The sequence below is a fragment of the Mauremys mutica genome, chromosome 7 (genome assembly GCF_020497125.1).
Source record: "Mauremys mutica isolate MM-2020 ecotype Southern chromosome 7, ASM2049712v1, whole genome shotgun sequence".
Taxonomy (NCBI): Eukaryota; Metazoa; Chordata; order Testudines; family Geoemydidae; genus Mauremys; species Mauremys mutica.
The window spans coordinates 682821-701511 of NC_059078.1; the positions used below are offsets into that span (position 1 = coordinate 682821).

General features: G+C 48.1%; 1 protein-coding gene and 1 long non-coding RNA gene across 3 annotated transcripts in view; one reads left to right on the forward strand and one right to left on the reverse strand.

Annotated features, from left to right (window-relative positions):
- The window catches only part of LHFPL4 (LHFPL tetraspan subfamily member 4), a 66073-nt gene that overhangs the window by 38910 nt on the left and 8472 nt on the right, over positions 1 to 18691 (reverse strand). The gene's annotated exons all lie outside the window — the stretch shown is intronic.
- LOC123373839 lies at positions 166 to 12355 on the forward strand. The gene is made up of 3 exons (XR_006580884.1): positions 166 to 263; positions 1337 to 1433; positions 12073 to 12355. It is a non-coding gene; the product is annotated as an uncharacterized LOC123373839 (long non-coding RNA).

The following is an 18691-nucleotide window of genomic DNA, read 5'->3' on the forward strand; positions in this document are numbered from 1 at the left end:
TGAAAATTACAGCTTCAGCATAAAGATTCACAGGTGCTCCAGGGACAAGATAGTCACCTGTGTTCTGAACTACATTTCCCAGAATACCACAGGTCTAGGGTCAGTTTCACTCTCCTTCCTGGGTATAAAAGCTCCAGCCTCTGAGCACATCTCCATTATACAGGGTTCCTAGTGAGAGAGAGACTCTGGGACAGGTGAGTGAGGAGTAACTTCCTTCCCTGCACCTTATCCTGGAGTACAAGCAAATCCATCACACCAATAAGGTATTTGTTTCACAACTGATATGTGGTTCCTGTTTCCCCATGAATGACTGGGGCAGAGGGGGGCTTACTACCTACTTATCCCAGCAATTCCTCCACAGGTAACTCCTTCACTCTTCCCATAAAGACACAGGCCTTTCTGAACAGCCTTCTGCCCTACCCAGTGTGCTCCCTGGCTCAGGATCACCTGGCTTGTGCCAGGGCAAAAGGGTCTGTCTGCTGACCTGTAAAAGATTAGCTCTGCCCATCTCCATCCATATAGCTGCTCCTGCCTCATACACATGCTGGCAGTGCCCTGTGCTTTCCCCTCCCAGTGCAGGCAGCCATTGGATGTGACTTTTGAGCCCGATAAGTACAACCTGTGTGGTGAATCACTGAGGCAGGGATGGTATCGCCTGCTTGGAAGGGGGAAGACTTCAGGCTGCTCCACCCTAGCACCCTCAGGCCCATTTTGGAGCTCTCTGGTTTTGTCTGGGTGACAGACCTCCCTTGGGAGTAGCTACGTGGGCCTCACCCAGCTCAAGTTGCTACTTGAGACACAAATGGGCAATAAACAATACTGAGCACAAGCACTCACCTACATGGATACAGAGCTAAGTCTGTCCTCTGGGGGCCCCAGGGACCCTCACCACTACCCCACCCCTTCTCTGAGAGCAGCTTCATAATGAAGAAGAGCAGGAGCTACTGGGCCTGGTTCTGGTTTTATGCCCATGGAACTTCATGTGAGTTTCTGCTGGTCCTTGCTGGGGTGAGCACCCACAGCAAAGAACAGCTCTGTGTATTTGCACTTCCTTTGTCCTGGATGTTTCCAGCAACCTTGTGCACCCAGTTTTCTGTAAGAAATGGTTCTACATTCTCTGACTGCCCAGACCAAGCACAATGTCCTGGAAACACCTTCCCCTTCTCTGCAGTAATGAGTGACATTTAACATAGAATTAAAACCGTGAAACCACTGGTAGCCCTAGCGGGGGATGTGGAGGGAGAGGGTTCTCTGTCTGGTATAACATCTTCTGGCTCTCGCCATGTCCTGCACTTCCATCCAGACCAACTGGTGGACTAAAAATGTCTATTGGCAGCTATCAAATGGCTGAAGTGGAGGCAGGCATCAAGCCCGGGACAGAGACAACATGCAGCATCACTAGGGAGAGGAGAGAAGGAATCATTGCATCTTGTGTGAGTACAAGTTGATGTCTACAGAAGATGTTAAACGCCATTATTCTGTGGTCACTATTTCCTACTGGCTCAACTATAGTTACTCCTTGAACCAGCTCCTGTATGTTGTTTAGAACTAAATCAGAGAAGCCTCTCCTCCTATGTGCTTCAGAATAGGGATGTAAAATGTTAACCAGTAAGCATTAGGCCAGGGGTTCTCAGGACAAATTTATCGGTGGCCTCAGAGTGCAGCCACCAACTCTTGCTGGTGGTCGCTCTCACACTTTTTTATAAAAAACATAATTAGCTTTAGGAAAAACAAATACATATGCACATACACACATCCAAATCATTGTAATTTATGTATTGCTAGCTTGTAAGTCTGTTGTGAAAAGTGATATTAACAAACATACAAGTATCACTTTTCACAACAGACTTACTCAGCCATGCCAAGCCTGGGGACAAATTAAGCCCTGGATGGGGCCGTGCAGCCAGAGCCTGGGGCTGGAGCCCGAAGCCCTGCAGCCAGAGTCTGCTGCCCTGCCACCCCTGAAACTGTTTTTCTAAGTTTGGTCTTGGTGGGATATTTGACCAGTTAATATTGAGGTAGCTGAAGTTGCCCAGTATTAGAATCATAGACTCTCAGGGTTGGAAGGGACCTCAGGAGGGATCTAGTCCAACCCCCTGCTCAGAGCAGGACCAACCCCAACTAAATCATCATATTACTGTGCTGGTAAATGATGTGGCCTCTGTTATGTTAAGCTTATTGCTGTTTAAATCAGCAGTTTTCAGACTGACACAGATGGTCCATCTGAGAAGTCACTTTGAGGAAGGTTAGACAATAATGCAGTCCCAAGAGCTTTCTGGAAACCCAGCTGGGAGGAGACTGTCGTGCCCCTCGCCTTTCCCAAACCCAGACCACCTCTCCTCCAAGCCGGGGCTGTTCCTCGCCTGGCACTAGCTCTCTTGCCGCTCCTTCAAATCCTGGTAATGGGTGGATTTGGCACCCCCCCTGCTCAGGAGGAGGACGATAGCAGGTGTTTGCCCTGAGGACCAGGCCACTGAGGAACTCAGCTGTGGTGGGTGAATGGCCTGAGCACAGCGCTCACTGCACAGAGGAAGGGTGAGGGTTTGGGGAGTGTCTCTGGCTGAGCTCAGGCAGGAAAACGTAAATCTTCCCATGTGGGTTTTATGGCCTGTGGCATGAGACTTATTTGTGTTGATACTCATGGAAGAGTGTGAATGCCCAGTGCTGAGCAGATTGTGTCTCTGCGCATGGCTGCGGAGCTGGAAGCCTGCAAGGAGCCATCGGGAATGTGTGCTTCTCTTTGGCAGGGACTAGGAGATGCTCACCGGGGTCTCCTTTCTGTCGCCATCCTTCATTGTAGGAGCACTCCCCCACACACACTCTGACTCTCCCGATTCTGGTTTCAGCAGTGAAATCTCATTTACATTCAAATTGCCCAATCCACCAAAGTCTCTGCATCCCTGCTGAGGGTGGAGACCTTTCTGTTCAGAGGGGTTTGGAATGGCTAATGAGCTGCAGAGAGCAGGACACAGAGAGCACCTACCATGAGAATATGGATGTGAGTCACTCTCCCTCCCTCCCCCCCCTCCGCTGCACCCATCCCTCCTCACCCCAGACATATCCCCAAAAGCTTCTCCTTTCTTATTTCTCCCCCACTCTCCTGAGGGCTCAGTAAGAACAGAGGACAATGCCCTACCAAAGGCAGCCTGCCCTTCACAATTCCAGAAGGGGGTGAGGAGTGGGGTTTGGGTCACCGGAATGGCATGCTCTCTTCAAGCAAGATGCCTCTGAATTTCTGTCTCCATGGCAACTGCATGCAACTCTGTCTGAGTTGCATGATCACTTCCTCATGTTCTCCCTCCCCAGACCCCAGTATCCCCCTCTCCTTCCCCATCTGTCTGTATACTTCCCTCTCCTCCTTTCAGGGCAGCCTGCAGCCTCTCTATCTGACCCAGATCCCTCTCGGGAATACTGTGCTGCTTTGTCCATCCATCTTGCCTTACCCCTCCTCCCAAAATACCTTGCTGCCAACTCTCCAAAAACATTGGGTTTTTCTTTCCCTGTGTTTCCTCCTGGAAATAGGGAAGGATTCTCCTGGCATTTCCCAGGCAAAACCTCAAAGGATTCTCTTTAACTTAGAGACCAAGCTTTGTGTAGCCCAGAATGACCATGAGTGTCTGGCCCCAGGGCACATGAGAAGGGGCTGTGATATTCACCCATCTAAGCCAGTACAATGGGACATCCGGGTGTGCAGACACCCTGTTGCCTCCCTCGGTTGTGGCACCTCAGGGTAGGTCTATACTTAAAACACTGCAGTGGCGGAAGAAGCTCTTCCCATCGACATAGCCCTGTCTGCACTGGGTGCTAGGTCAGTGTAACGCTGACACTCAGGACAGGAGGTGGGTTTTTCCCACCCCTGAGTGACACAGTTATACCAGTGTAAATGTATAGTGTAGATCAGACCACAGAGTGTCTGTGGGAGGCACTTTGTAGGTGGTTTGTCCTGAGGACGCCTCCCTAGTCTCCAGCTACTTCTGCTCTCTGTAACTGCCCTTGATTGCCATGTGGATGCCCTGGATCAGCATCTTTCTCTTTCTCCTCAGTGCCTACCTATGGGGATGGACAGCACTGGGGACAACTGGACAGTGACGGGCACAAGTGGGATTGTGGGCTGATGACTAGATAGATGGTCTGAGTGGAAGGCAGGTGGGCTGGGCTCCAAATGAATGACTCAGTAGCTGGCAAAGACTATTGCAGGTGTATGAGGATGAGTGAGTGGCTGGATGGAGAGATGATGGGTAAGGAACAGAGGGATGTTTAGCTGGAATCTCTTGGCTGCATTTCTTTTTGGAGACGCTTTATGGCCGTCTAGTTTCACATACTTTGGTACCATCTTGTCAGAGGCCCTTTGGAAATGATATGCACATCTCAAGGGCTTTTCTTATCCTAGCAAAATTAATTAATTGAAGGGAATTTAATGTTATGACTCAGGCTACGACAATGGAACAGGATTTTAGCAAATTACAGTGAGGAGGCTCTTACTGACAGGACTAAAATCCTCTTGGTAGAAGATGCATTTAGCTAATTTGGAATGTCTGAGTAACCTGCATGTTTGCAGAATATCAGGCTTATTCCAAAGCAGAGGAGCAGCTGCACAGGACTGGGAGTTGTCTGGCAGGATTTAGATCTGATTTATTTTTCCACAGAAAACTCCACACACAGTTTGTAAAGGGCCTGAAGATTGCATTTCTAGGCCAGCACAGACATTAGTCTCCCGTCCTAGAGCCTGAGAAGAGGAGACTATGCTTTTCATGACCTAGTTTTGTTTTCTAAAACATAGGCACACATCGGCCATTTTATTTTATTTCTCTCCAGAGCTCTGGGTGCATGCACAACTCAACACAAAAGTACAGAATAAAATCAACATGACCCAATAGGAACATTAAATCTCTTACCCTGTCTCCCCCTTACGCCAGCCACTCTCCAAAAGCCATGGATAAATGGAGAAAGAGGCCTGTTAACATGCCCTACAGGCCAACAGATTTGGGCTTTGGTTGACCAAGAGTGTGGAGTACGTTCCACTGTCAAAAGATCTTCACCCCACCTCCACGCTAATGCCTCTGGGGACTGGCAGCTGACTCAGTCTCTGGGCTAAAAGACACCCACACCCAGCAGTCTCTAAGGAATCCAGAACCCAAACCATACAGGGCTTTATTAGGTCTACACAGCAGTGTGAACTGGAAGCCAATGAGGCCTCTGCAGCCCTAGTGTAAGATGCTTCATTTGAGAAACCATGCTAAGTACACGGACAGCTGCCCCCTGCAGCAACTGAAGCTTCTGAGTGCTCTACGGGATAGTCCCAAATACAGCACAAGGCACCATCTAGGCCTAGTTACACAAAGACAGGGCAGGTCACGTCTCTTGTCAACCATAGATGGAAGCACCCCCTTGGCCACTGGTACTATCTGAAATCCAGATGTAGCTAAGGACTCAACAACCTCCTACGCTGAGACCCTCAGTAATGAACGATGGGTGCAGATATTGCTTCCAGCCCACCAGCATCCCTTCAGCCAGGTAGATCAACTGCACAATCTTTGTCTGAAGCCATGGAGCCGGAGAGCTGAGTGCCTTCTGCATGCTTCCAGCACCACAGCCCATACCAGCTCAGTGTCTTCCCCGGGGGCTCATGTACATGCTGTACAGGAGGAGAGATGCAACAGGACCCTATAGCACCAGCATGTGAGCCCTTGAGAACATCTCTATACCCCTGACAGGGCCTGCATGCATGTCAGCAGGAGCTCTATACCCCTGACAGGGCCTGCATGCATGTCAGCAAGAGCTCATGACTGATGGTTCCAGTCAGCTGAGCACGTCTAAAGGAATCAGCCAAGACATGTGATCTTCATTGCCAGCAGGAAATCGCAGACCAATGGGACAAGTTGTTCCAGGCCCAAAACCTGCTTATGGAGATCTCAGTCCCCACCCTATTTCTCCCTAAAGAAGAGAGATTGGGGGTGGGCGGTGACCGGCAAGGCTCTGTCTGGAAATGTTTTCTGGAGCAGCGCTAAGAAGAGCTACTTTCAGTGAGGCTGACGCCTGGCCCTTTTAGGAGAGACATTGATGTTCTCCTCCAATAATGGACTTGCTGTCCCCCTGCTAGGCTCCCCCACTCAAAAAGGACATGGGTCCAATTCGCAGGTCCCCAAATGCTTCCAGAGTTTGAGCAAGTGGTGCTGGCTGAAACTCATGCAGAGAAGATGCCATACGATGCATCTTCCCCCTGGAGCATACAGTGCTGAACTGGCCAATGATCTGCAGTCTTGTTGGAATCAGGTTAAAATGAGTCCCAAGGGAGTTTAGCCATTGTCTGTTAATTCTACAGCAAGTAAATGTTACTGAACTTCAGGCCTTCTATGGAATGTAATTTGTGCAACTCTAAGATGGTGTATGCCACTTGTCCCTTAACCAAGGTCAAAGAGAGGAATCTCTAAAAGATGGGTGCAGCATTTTGCTGGGCTATTGAACCATCCATCTCCTGTCAACACACAGATGCTAGAGGAACTGTCCCAGCACCTACAGATGAAGAAATTGCCCAGCCACCTACCACTGAGGAAGTGCAAAAAGCTTTCACACAAATGAAGTCAAGTAAATCACCTGGCACAAACACAATACCAGCTGAAATCTTTACAGTTGCAGGCACCCAAACTGTCCACTATCTACATGAAATCATTAAGGATATCTGGGAAGCTTAGGAAATTCCTCAGGACTTTAGAGATGTAATAATAGTTGCACCAAACACGAATAAAGGAAACATATCTGACTTTAGGAACTTCTGGGCATGTGTGACAGAGAGCCCTTGGCAAAGGATCCTCTGCTCCTGTTAACCTGCTAGGAGAAGGCAGGACAGGCCTAGCCCAGAAGAGAGAGCTGGAATGGCTGGTGGTGTCAGGGAGCTGACACTCAGCCGGGCACAGACGAGACTCACTCTCGCTGGAGGCTGGGGTAACCAGGGGACTCTCAGTCCCGGGTTCCCTGAGAACTGTCACAGTATCTCCCTGCTAGCTACAGGTGGCTAAAGCCTTGCCCATATTTCAATCAACTGGCTTGTCAAAACAGTATCAGAGAAGTTTCTACAAGAGACCTAGTGTGGATTTAGGTCAGATCAGAGCACCACAGGCATGATTTTTCTTGTGAAACAGATTCAGGAAAAGTGTATTGAACAACACATGGAACTGTATGATTTCTTATTTATCTAAAAAATGCATTTGACACTACACAGAAATGGCCTCTGGAAAATTCTAGAAAAGTTTGGCTGTCCCACCAAATCAGTTAGCATCATACATCAACTCCACAAAGACATGACTGCTCAATACTCTCAGATGGTGGCCTTTTATAAACCATTTCCCATATCTAATGGGGTGAAATAAAGCTGTGTGCTGGCACATACACTGTTTGGTCTCTTCTTTGCAGTCAGTCTGAATTATGCAACAGGCAACCTTAAAAAGGGGAACCTACATAAGTTACAGGATTGATGGAAATCTCTTTGGTCTCCAAAAGCTTACAGCAAAGACAAAGTTCTTGAGGAATTCATGTGTGAAGTCCTTTTTTAGATTATTGTGGTCTACTTAGTTATAGTGAAAGTGACCTACAGCTTATCCTTGACAGGTTCTCAGATGCAACTGAACAGTTTGAACTCACCATCAAAAATTGAAGTCCTCTTCCAACCAGCTCCATCAACCATTACCACTGAGCCAAACTCACTGCTGATGGTACAGAACCAAAGAGCATGTAAAGAGCTTGATACCTTGGCAGTACTATCTCAAGTGACAGTTTCCTGAGTCAAGAAGTATCATAGAATATGAAAGACCAGTCAGGCCTTCAGAAGATTTCACCATAGGATACTTAAGCCGCACACCAAACAGTCAACAAAACAGAAGATATGCAATGCAGCAGTGATCAGACCCTTTTATATGGGTGTGAAACATGGACAGTTTACTGCAGACACATTAAGCAACTTGAAAGAATTTCACATGTGCTGTCTCTGATCTGTTGTAAAGGTCCACTAGCAAGACAAAGTCTAAAACATTAACATCCTTGAAAGAGCAAAACTAACCACCACTTAAGCAATGATCATCTGTCCATTTAAGCTGAGCTTTGATAGACAGATCGTGTTACAAGAACAGGCGATAATAGCCTCCTGAAAAATGTTTTCTATGATGAGCTGAAACTCAGAGAGCACAGGAGGCTTGGTCAACGAAAACACTTTAAAGATACCCTTAACAGAATCTCACCTCTTGCAGCATAAATACTGGTAACTTCGATGACACAGCCGCAGACAGATCTGAATGGAGAACAACTATCAATAAGGGCTGTAAGCACTTTCAGGAAGGCAGATACACACACATTTAAAAAAAAAAAAAGATTGTAAAAAGGGCCAGGCATCATGCCAAGTCTTCATGTGGGAGCCTGCACATTGCATAAGAATGGCCATGGCCTCAGTATCCTGTCTCTGACAGTGGCTAGTACCAGATACTTCTGAGGGAATGAACAGAACAGGGCAATTTATCGAACAATCCATCCCCTGTTGTCCAGTCCCAGCTCCTGGCAGTCAGAGGTTTAGAGACACCCAGAGACATGGGATTGGATCCCTGACCATCTTGGTCTAATAGCCATTGATAGAACTATCCTCCATAAACTTATCTAATTGTTTTTTAACCTAATTATACTTTTGGCCTTCACAACATCCTCTGGCAATGAGTTCCACAGGTAGATTGTGTATTGTGTGAAGAAATGCTTCTTTTTGTTTGTTTTAAACCTGCCGCCTAATAATTTCATTGGGTGACCCCAGTTGTGTGTTATGGCTAAATGACATTTCCCTGTTCATTTTCTCCAGCCCATTCCTGATTTTGTCATATCCCCCCCTTGACATCTCTTTTCTAAACTGAACAGTCCCAGTTCTTTTAAGCTCTCCTGTTACAGAAGCTGTTCCATACCCCTAATCATTTTTGTTGCCCTTCTCTGTACTTTTCCCAATTCTAATATATCTTTTTTTGAGATGGGGCAACCAGAACTGCATGCAGTATTCAAGGTGTGGGTGTATATGGATTTATTTAGTGGCATTATGATAATAAGACAGAAAATATCTATCCCTTTCCTAATGGCTCCTAACATTGTTAGCTTTTTAGACTGCTGCTATACATTGAACAGGTGTATTTAGAGAACCATCCATGATGACTCCAAAATCTTTCTCTTGCACGGTAACAGCTAACTTAGACCCCATAATTTTATATGGATAAATTGGGATTATGTCTTCCAATGTGCATTACTTTGCATTTATCAACATTGAATTTCATCTGCCATTTTGTTGCCCAGTCACCCAGTTTTGTGAGATCCCTTTGTAGCTCTTAGTTAAGTCCAAAGCTGACTTCAATCTTGAGTAATTTAGTGTCACCTGCAAACTTTGCCACCTCACTATTTGCCCCTTTTTCCAGATCATTTATGAATATGTTGACCAGCACTGGTCCCAGTACAAATCCTTGAGGGACACCACTATTTACTTATCTCCCTTCTGAAAACTGACCATTTATTCCTACCCTTTGTTTCCTAACTTTTAACAGTTACTGATCCATTAAAGGACCTTCCCTCTTATCCCATGACTCCTTATTTTGCTTCAGAGCCTTTGGTGAGGGATTCTGTCAAAGGCTTTCTGAAAGTCCAAGTGCACTATATCCACTGGATCATCCCTGTCAACATGCTCGCTGACTCCCATCAAAGAATTCTAATAGATTGGTGAGGCATGGTTTCCCTTTACAAAAGCTGTGTTGACTCTTCCCCAACAAACCATGTTCATCTATTTGCCTGATAATTCTGTAGTTTCAACCAGTTTGCCTGGTATTGAAGTTAGTCTTACTGGCCTGTAATTGCCGGGATCACCCCTGGAGCCTTTTAAGAAAAACATTAGTGTCACATTAGCTATGCTGCAGTCAGAGAATAATACAGAGGGTGATTTCAGCGAATGATTACATACTACAGTTAGTAGTTTTGCAATTTCATATTTGAGTTCCTTTAGAACTCTTGGGTGATATCTGTTTGCAATCTTGGTCCTCATGGCTCAGACTGTAGAGCTACCTGAGAACACACGTGATGTCAGTGTAGGATACGATGGACAGATGTATAGTCCCTCCAGGAAGTAATTACAGCCCCGCCCCTCTGTTCTCTGAGAAGACTGCTTTCCCCTACAGGAATCGTACCTAGAATCCCATCTCCTAGAGATGGAAAGGAACTGATTTCCTGACGTTGTCCACAGCACAAACTCTGCAGCTTTCCCAGCGTCCCCTGATGCAAGCTGCAGGTGTCCGGGATTCCCCACTAAGGTTCTTCCGTTTTTATGGAATCATTCACAGACTACACCCTGGCCTCAGCATGTGCATAAGCCCTCTCAGCTGGCCTCTGCTTTCTGAAGGACCATGCTGCTCCTGGAGGTGCCAGCAGCCAGGGAAGCTGCTGCTCCTGGGACCCAGATGGATTCTGAGAGCAGATAGGCAAAGGTATGAAACCAACACAAACGTCTCTACGTTCTTTAAGTGGTGTGTTGGCTGAGTCACCAGGGTAGAGGGAGCAATTACAGATAAGAACTCTGCTGAGAATGATTTCTAGCATTGGTCTTTCCCCACAAAAGGTGCTGGGGAGATAACTAGTCTTTCTGGGTAACAAGGATGGGACACTGGTAAGACTGTTCTCTAGCAAAATGATACAAGAACAAATGATAAATTAAAAAGAAACACGTTCCCCCCCCCAGGCACATGTGCCACATACAGGCGCTCTGAAGGAACATAAGAATGCATCAACTGAGACGGATTAAAATAAATTGTTAGATTGAAGGGTAGTAAATGTTGCATCTCTGCTTAAAAATGGTACTAAAAATGATCAGGGAATTACAGATCAATGGGTCGTAGGTCTGTACCTGGTAAATTGACTGAAATGATAATTAAATAGAATAATACACCTAAAAGATTATGGTACAATAGGGTTTAACCAGACAGGATTCTGCAAAGGAAAATGGTATCTTACTATTCTACCAGAATTCTTTGAATACATTAGTGATGATCTTTGAGGCAGGGCCTGTCTCTCACTGTGTGTGGCTGTGTAGTGCCCAGGACAACTGGGCACAGATTGCATTTGAGGCCTTAGGCTTCCGCCACTTTGGGTAATAGGAAATATAAATAACAGATAAAGGAGAATTGCTCAGCATCACTGATTTACTTTGGCGAGGTCCCTCCGGAGAGGGTGTTATGGAAATTAAGCAGCAATGGAGTGAGAGGCAAAGTTCTGTCGTGGATCAGAAACTGCCGAAGAGACAGAAAATGCAGCAGGCGTAAATGGTCCATTTCCATCCTAGCAAAAGGCTCTGTACTAGGACTGGTGTTTAGTGATTTAGAAATGGGGGTGAGCAGGGAAGTGGCAGCCGTTGCAGATGACACTGTGACAATCAGGGTCCAGACAACCACATGGGAGGACAAGGGCTCTGAACCCCAAAGAGTAAGCAATTGAATCAAGTGGTTGTATACAATGTTATTGTGTATACAAATATGTTGAGTAAGGTCTTTTATGAAAGCTTGTAATGTTCTGAACTTGATGGTCATTGATATATAGATAGACACATATAGATACAGATATATACACACACACAGAGGGTGGCTATGAATTATGTATTTATATGGAATAGTATGCTCATGACCAGTGCTATGACTTCAAGTATTCTTCACAGCATGGAAGCGCTCCTCCCAAGCCTGGTGTTTGCACAAAACTAACTTCACATACCCACGCATTGTCCAGCCAGGAAAAGAAAGTGGTGGACCATTAGAGTTAATGGGAAAACACTGAAGGACATCAGAAAGGGAAGGCCAGCTGTCTGTGAAACACTAGATACCCCTCTAGGACAGAACTGCAAAACCGTTTAGAGTTGATAGGTAACTCGGAAAAGGAAATTTAGCTAATATAGACGTGTGAAGCCTGAGGTTGTCTCGGTTTGTTTTCTGTGTAACCAGTGGGTGTTTGCTTTTCCTTATGAGTTCATCTCTGAATCAATGATTTTTCTATTACATGAACGTTGTTTATTTTTACCCCCAGCAGGTCTCTGTTTTCCAAACGGTGTGGACGGTCTATCCCAAAGTGAACTGATACCTTTTGAGAAGGTGACGACCCAGTCCCAACATCTGATAGTTAAGAACTGGGGTAGACGTACTTGAGGATAATCCGGAATGGAACGGGTGTTGGTGTCACCTTGCAAGGAGTAACGAGGCTGGTGGAAGCCAAGGTGAGACTTTTATGCTCGTAGGCTGGCTACTGGTGTCAGGGCTCTGAGCCATAGCAACACAGCATTAAGGCACCCAAGGGTTCAGGGCAGGTGGTGACTGACCCCTTTCTTGGTCTGGATGATCCCAAAATTGTCAGTCACAAAATTATTTAAATTAGTTAAGATAGTGAAGACTAAAAGGAGCCTTGAAGGGATTAACCCAACAAGGGGAAAGGACAACCTGATGGCAGATGAAATTTGGTGCTTCATGTGCAGCAGCAGGAACAAGCAAATAAAAAGTTGAGATGCACAAGGATGAAAAAGCCTCCTCTGGGATGCTGTGCTCAGTGCTAGTCCCCCCATCTCAGCCAGGACATAGCTGGAATCAAGGGGCTCGGGCAGAGGCAGAGAGAATCATCTGGGGCTGGAAAGCCCCCAGGCAGAGAGACTGAGAAGCTTGGGCCTGTCTCCATTAGAGAAGAGCCAAGAGGGGAGCTGATAAAGGGGCCTGGACAATGAATGGGCTAGAAAAACTGCTGTTCTCCCTCTGTCCTGGCAGGAGAACCGGGGGCGTTTCAGGACATTGAGAGGGAGCACGTTTAACACTGAGACAGGAAACAATTTTTCACACAATGTGCAATTAACCTCTGGAACTCACTGCCACAGGAAGTCATTGAGACCAGGAACTGAGCAGGATCCCCAAATGAATTACATGTATATATGGCTAATGAGCAGGGCCCTACCAAATTCATGGTCCATTTGGGTCAATTTCAAGGCCATAGGATTTTTTAAATCGTTAAATTCATGATTTCCGCTATTTAAATCTAAAATTTCACAGTGTTGTGATTGTAGGGATCCTGACCCAAAAAGGAGTTGGGAGGGTCACAAGGTGATTGTAGTCGGGGTGCGGTATTGCTACCCTTCCTTCTGCGCTGCTGCTGGCTGGGTGCTGCCTTCAGAGCTGGAGAGCAGCAGCTGCTGGCTGAGAGCCCAGCTCTGAAGGCAGAGCCGCCACCAGAGCAGCGCAGAAGTAAAGGTGGCATAGTATGGCATAGTATGGTATTGCCACCCTTACTTCTGTGCTGCTTCTGGCGGGGCACTGCCTTCAGAGCTGGGTGCCTGGCTAACAGCCGCTGCTCTCCAGCTGCAACTCCCTTTTGGGTCAGGACCTCTAATTTGAGAAACGCTGGTCTCCCCTGTGAAATCTGTACACTATAGGGTAAATGCACACAAAAAAACAGATTTCATGGAAGGAGACAAGATTTCACGGTCTGAGACATGTTTTTCATGGCTGTGAATATGATAGGGCACTACTAATGAGACTACCCAGAGTAAAAGACAAATATTTATTAAAAAGAGCTGTGGAAGGGATATCAACCCACCTGCCACAGGGCATCAGCCAAGCCCCATATAGTGGACTGGGAAGACGCTTTCCCTGGGGGCAATGTATCCCACTGCAGGAGTTATTGCACCTTCTGAAGCAGCTGGTACTTGCCAGTCAGACAAGAGACTAGACTAGCTTGGGTCTAATCCAGCCTGGCAGATCCTCTGCCCCGTTCCACCTGGTGTTGGTGTTACCAGGTTCAGACAGTGGCCAATGCTAAAGTGAAGGTTTCACACGCAATCTCCACTATTATACCCCCGTAATGTTCTGAAACTCCCTTTTGGAGCTGAATCTCCCTGCTGAATCCATCCCAAAGGGAATATCTGGGGATTTAGGATGAGAATTCCTGCAGCTGGATTTAAGTTGGGGAGAGATGTCTCTTCAAGCAAGTAATTCGCTCTGCTTCTTGCCGAGTGGGTGACAGCCTCACGGAGCTGAGGTCTGGAACATAAAGAATAAAGCTGGGGTCTGGGGGAACCAGATTTTCGATTTCACGGGAAATCCCGTAACTGAATTTTTTCCATTTTAAAACGAGTCAATCAAAACATTTAGTTGAAATAACATTTTGTTCCAATTTTGACCTTTTAATCGAATTAACAATGGATTTCATTTTGAAAGCTCATTCTGAAATGTTACCTGCTGAGAGTGTTGAAATAGGACATTTCAGCATTATCATAATGCTCCCTTTCAAGAAGAGGGGGCTAATTGATCAAATTAATGAACATGACTTTTTTTGTCAAAGAACTGTAATGAAAGCCTTCCGAGCGGCTCTGGTACAGAGCTCCTGGGGAGGACCGGGACCTGGGCTGGGTGTGGAACAGTTGGGTTAGGTGTAAATGATGGCTGTTTTCAAGCTGTGTGTTTTCTGTGGACACTCTTGTTGCAGAGTGCTCCCAGTGCACGCTGCTCAGGAAATGCTCCCCGCTCCCTGCCCAGCCTTGAGCCCCTTCTCCCCTGCTTCAGTGGTGTGGTTGAATGTGGGATCATTAAAGCATGTACTCGACTCACATTCGGAAAGCTCTCAGGATCCCAGCCCCAGAATGCAGGGGGGCCTCCTGAACCAGATGATTGCTCCACCCTGCCTTGCCCCTCTTGGCCTGACCATGAGAGGCTGCCCAGTCTGCTCTGCTGCCCACTTAACCAGGGGCGGCTCTACAAATTTGGCCGCCCCAAGCAGTCATGCCCGGGAGGCGCCCCCGAGCCGCGGGAGCAGCGGACCTCCCGCGGGCATGACTGCGGAGGGTCCGCTGGTCGCGCGGCTCGGCTGGACCTCCCGCAGCTGCGGGCGGTTCGCTGGTCCGGCGGCTCCGGTTGAGCTGCCGCAGGCATGCCTGCGGGAGGTCCAGCCGAGCCGCGGGACCAGCGAACCGTCCGCAGTCATGCCTGCGGCAGGTCCGCTGCTCCCGGGGCTCCGGTGGACCTCCCGCAGGCATGACTGCGGCAGGTCCGCCGGCCCAGCCTGCCGCCCCCCCGGGAAAGGGCCGCCCCAGGCGGGTGCTTGCCCCGCTGGGCTCTGGAGCCGGCCCTGCACTTAACGGAGCAATGTTTACAAGAAAGGCTCCCGTGTGCAGCCCTTGAAATGCACATGGCTTCCCAGTGTAATTAAGAGGCACCCCTAGGGAGGATTGTTGCTGTCTTTGAGGGGGTGACAGGGCCGCTCCTAGGGCATGGGAGCCCCTGCGGTACCAAAGACTAACAGTTGTTCTGCGATCTCGAGGTGAACACTCTCCAGTGCATGACAGCAAAGGGTGGCTGAGCCCCCGAGCACCAGCATTGGCTGCTATGTACCGGTTGGTCAGGGCTTTGCCTCTGTAGCGAGCCAGGGAGCGCTCAGGATTCTTTGGTTAACATGTGCCCTTGGAATCGGAAGGACGAAGTGTTTTGTGCCATTGGAAGCATTTATTTTAGCAGGGACTGTCTGTGGAGATGACACTTCGCATGTGAACTACAAAAAGGCAGATGCCTGGTATGTCTGTTTAGGCAGCTGTTCAGTCTCCCACCCTAGTCCAGACTTGAGGACCCAGTCCCCTCTCTACCATGCTGGCTGGCAGAGCTCCCATTGCTCCTGGGCACATGGTGATGCATGTAGAGATGGCGCTGGGGTGTGTTCCTGGGCAGAGGGCATCCCTTCTGGGTGTTGTAGATCATTTGTGAGCTTTGTGTTGGGCCAGGCTATAAATTAATACTGCCTTTTAAACTCAAAATCTTCAACAATAGCTTCTACCTCCTGACATAAACATCACCGATCCAGGAAATAACACCCTCCACCCTCCTCTGCTCTGCCAGCACTCCAGCCAGAGCCCCGGGAAAGGGCACATGCTATTTCGGTATCTCCTGATGAAAGCAGCAGCAGAAATGCACAGGAGGGGGCTGCTGGAGGATTGTCTACTGAGCTAGCATGTCTGACTGTAGCTAGCATTAGTGTTTTGTGCCAGCACCTGTGTGCAAGTGACCAGTCCCCTGTCTGTTCTTCACAAATGTAGACACATGAACATTTAGTGGCCTCTAACACTGTTGGCAGCTCTTCTTTTCCTCTGCCATCTAGAGAGTGCCGACCTCCTAGTGTGTGTAGCACCACAGTGAGCTCTGCACAAAGATTCTTACTCCCACTCCCATCCTGTTAGCTTGACCTGCCTCAATACGCAAGCTGAGTTAACCTGACTCCTTTGGGATGCAGCGGTGCAGAGGGCACCTGACCTCCCCTATGTACCTTGGCATAAACTTGTAATGAAGCAATAATTTGCGTAGACGAGAGCCCATGGGATGGGGCAGGGGTGCTCTTGCTCCTCTTTGGTGCCACCTGGAAGCAGTGGTAAAAAAAATCCTGTCCTTGAAGAGGGCTGAAGGACTCTGGGGCCCTGCAGCAGGAACAAGCCAGCCCCGGAGGCAAGGTGGGGTTCCTGGGGCTTTGTTTGGACTCTCCTTTCCCCCAAAAGGAGGTACCTTTCCCTGGGTTTGACCAGAAGACTGGACCCCAAATCATCTCGCCACACCCACCCAGGAAGGCTCTCATCAGGGAGGAAACTGAGGCTGCAACTGCATCTCCACGCCAGGGAGAGGTAAGTGACTGTTCCATTCCTGTTCCTTAAGAGGCACTGGCTTACCATGTGCATTCCAGCATGAATGCATACTCTACCTCTGAGGCTCTGGGACATGCATCTGGTCCCTTGGGGGCAGAAATACCAGTCATTTAAGCAGTGGCTTTCACAGCTGTAATAAAGAACTGCTGTGGGGGTGAATCCTTCCAAAAGATTCCTTTTCACTGGTACGGAGGAAGCTGACCCCCCCAGCACCCATACCCCATGGAGGGTTTCATTCTGCCAATGCAGTGATGTTGCCTTGGTGTAGTTTGGCTAGTGGCTGATACTACTCCGTGGCCATGTCTCAGTGTTTGACAATAGATGATACCCATTCGCTTTCTGGAGGGGAGGGCCTGTCTGAGAGATGTCAGTGCAGCCTGGGAAAGTGGGTTATGGTCTTGTTGCGGAGGGGAACCCTTTGGTACCCAGTTTGGTCCTGCTCTTGGGGGAACAAAAGGCCCCCCTGGTTTCCCCGGGGCAGGGGTTACCCCTGGGATGCAGGAGGCTGCTCATTCCCTTGTCAGCAGGGTGAAATGAACAGCATGGAGCTGCCACAGGGCTGTTGTGTGAGCAGTTGCCCACTCTAGCTTGGCAGCTAAGGCAGTGCTTGGTGTGCTTGCTCGGCTTTGATCGGCCCAGCCAGGGGGTGTAACCCCTTAGCTGCCCAGCTGGATATATGCCTCCCAGCACAGCTTCTTGAACACTCAGACATGACGAGACTAATATAATCAACTCCAAAGCGCAACAGGTAAGGAGACAAACTAATCAAATGGCCAGTGAAATGACCCTGTGCAAACAAGGCTGACCGTATTTCTCAGACTTCCCGTCTGGTGTCATCTAGGGCCTGCAGACTACGGCAGACAGAAGTTAGACTGCTAGGAAGGAGGACTAATGGGGACACACTTTCAGATGTGGGATCTAATTTTTTTGTCCACACTGAATCATGGGGACAAGCAGTAGAACGTCAATGTCAGCCTAGCTGGCTGCATCTGCCGCCTTGTGCCCACAATTGATTGTGAGCACAAAATCAGAGGCCTTTTGAAAGCGGGGCTATCGAGTGATGCTGCTGATGTTTTATTGCCCACACGTGGCTGGAAGACTGGCTAGGGACATTCTGCTACTTCACCTTACAGAAGTGGCTCTATGGATTAGCTCGATGAACCAACAGACAGTAGGAGATTATGCAGTGCTGTCAACCTGTCGTGCCCTTTGGGGATTGCCACGTCGTCCTGATGGAGCTAGATTCCAATGGGAAGTCTGGGGGCTAAGCCCATGAGGCTGCGTTGAAGTATCATATGCTCTTAAACATTAGTATCAAATACCAAGACACAATTGTTATTTCAAACTACAAATTTCCTTCACAAAAGAATAAAATTTTAAACTTTCCAGTTCTGTTTCTGGGAGGAAGATGGGAATGCTCAAGGCCCGTCGATGGCCTATTGTTCCCGTAATGCTGCTATGGCTTCCAGGTACAAGAAATTCCTGTTCCATGATCCTTGGGTGTCACCAATGTGCCAGGGCATCTTCTGAGCCTTTCTAAGTGTCCCCAGCTCCTCAGGTCACAGGGGAGGTGGGCAGTATGTAGACACTGGAGGTAAGACATTGAAAATATCAATCCAGCTGTCTTAGTCCCCTTCTCCATCTGCTTCATATAAGCACCTTCCCTCTCTGCCCTTCTGCCAGTCAAATGGCGTGGGGGCTCCCTCCACACCAGATGCAGTTGAGGCCAAACTACCTGCAGCCTAACTCGAATTGTCTGGCCTCCATTCTACCCCTCTAGGAACTTCCTCTGTCATTGGTAGTTATGTATCCAGATGATGGTAGTGCTCACAATGGGCCAGTTACGTTCCAAACAGAGAAGTCCCTCCCCAGAGCTCACAATTTAAGGTGACAAGCAACACATGACGGGTGGGGAAGAGGAGTAAAACATGCAACCTATTTCTTTTCAAATAAGTATCAGTTCTGTCCCACAGATCCTTCAATCCACTCAGC